Raw genomic sequence first — 2101 nt, forward strand, 5'->3', positions numbered from 1 at the left:
AGCTCTGCTCAGCCACAAGCCAGGCTGATGGCTGGCATTACAGCGGTGGTGGTGGAAGCCTCTCCCGCCTCCTCAGCAGCGCTAAGGATGTCCGACTGCAGCTTAGGCCTGCTCCCCGCTGGCAAGTGGACATCCCCCGAGGGCTGCCGGGCTGCCAGTGGGATGTCTGACTGCCAGCTTGGGCCCAATCCCCCCAGGGAGTGGGCCTAAGACAGCAGGTGGACATCCTCCGAGGGGTTCCAGACTGCAAGAGGGCATAGGCCGGGCTGAGGGACCCCCCGCCCCCGGGTGCATAAATTTTTGTGCACCGGGCCTCTAGTCTGTATATATAAAAGGCTAATATGCTAAATGTCTGACCATCCGACCAGTCACTATGACACGCACTGACCACCAGGGGGCAGATGCTCAACGCAGGAGTTGCCATGACACACACTGGACATTTACAGAGAAACGGCACGGCGGACCTGGCACCCACAAAGCAACACTCGACTTCCCCCAAGTGGGACACAGGCCCTGCCACCGCCCTGGAGCAACAGCCCACCAAATTGCAGCCGACACTGCCGAGACCCCCATGGCGCAAAATGTTGCCCATGGCCCAGCCCAGCCTGGAAACGGTGGCTGTGGGCACTGGGTAATGACGTGACGTAGCAACTCCGGGCTTCCTCTTCCTAGCGACAACTAGCCTCCTTGCAGTTTCTTCAGTCCAGGAACATGACTTGCTTTATAGCCAGGTGCAAACATTTCACACTTTAACCAAATGTCTGTGAAGCATTTTCCTGTGCCTCATCTCATTTGATACACACAGAAGTCCTGGAGTAGGTAGACAAGAGATTCGGTGGAATCCTATTTTCTTTTCATTAGCCGGAAAACGGAGATTTAGAAAGTTTAGAAACTTGACCCGACTGAAAAGAAGTAAGAAATGGTAGACCTTGAAAATGACCAGGTTTTCTCACTGCACAGAATATAGTCAAACACTGCTGCAGCTAAATATTTCACTCTTTGTTCTCCCTGCATGATCTACAATAATCTTCGTGTTGATATTTACTGCTGTGTTGCTGACAATTACCTGAAAGAGAAGTTGGGGTGCCTCACCAGGCTGGAAAAAGTTTAGCTAAATCAGAAAGCAGGTCTAATTTAGCAAGTTTATCTATATATATAAAAGGCTAAGTTGACTTGCGCATGCACGATATATATATAAAGCTCTCCCTGGCGCCAGTCACACGCATGTGTTTCAATCTGTCATTGTCGATCATGAATTTGGTTGACACTTCTATTATAGAGAAAGGGTGAATAGTGACATTAAAATACTAGTATTTCTTCTAATTAATTTCTTTTCAGTGTGCACAAATTCGTGCACCAGGCCTCTAGTATTCTAATAACTATGTAAGGTGTCAGATGGGTACAAGATTTATCAGAAGATCACTTGGTAAGTTATGTAATGTCTAAGCACTGGTGTGCATACCTGAAACTAATATAATAATGTATGTCAACTCTAATTGAAAAGTACAAATGATTTTTTAAAATTAAAATAAAGAGCAAATCCAATGGAATAGCATCATGTACTAATTATAACTTAAACTAAATTAACTATTCATGTTTAAAAAAAGAGTCTGTGAAAGAAATAATGGTTTAAATAGTGCAGATGATTGTACCCTCCATTTTATTTAGCAAACATGGGCCCATTTAGGGGTACATAAAGTGGATATCGGCTATTTTTATGTACTGTTCAATCTATAAATAATCACTTCTCTAAAATTTATCAAACCACCTACTAGCCTCATTCCAGGGATGTCTTTTTTTTTAATTTTTTTCTTTATTGATTAAGGTATTACATATGTGTCCTTATCCCCCCATTGCTCCCCCACTCCCCCCACTCATGCCCTCACCCCCCTGGTGTCTGTGTCCATTGGTTAGGCTTATATGCATGCATACAAGTCCTTTGGTTGATTTCTCCCCCTTATCCTGACCCTCCCTTACCTTCCCTCTGAGGCTTGATGGTCTGATTGATGCTGCTTTGTCTCTGGATCTGTTTTTGTTCATCAGTTTATGTTGATCATTATATTCCACAAATGAGTGAGATCATGTGATATTTATCTTTCTC

General features: G+C 44.6%; 1 protein-coding gene across 4 annotated transcripts in view; it reads left to right on the top strand.

The window, feature by feature from the left end:
- Positions 1–2101, top strand: part of PRMT3 (protein arginine methyltransferase 3) — a 97735-nt gene that overhangs the window by 69338 nt on the left and 26296 nt on the right. The gene's annotated exons all lie outside the window — the stretch shown is intronic.

This window comes from Myotis brandtii, unplaced genomic scaffold (genome assembly GCF_000412655.1).
Source record: "Myotis brandtii unplaced genomic scaffold, ASM41265v1 scaffold293, whole genome shotgun sequence".
Classification (NCBI taxonomy): Eukaryota; Metazoa; Chordata; class Mammalia; order Chiroptera; family Vespertilionidae; genus Myotis; species Myotis brandtii.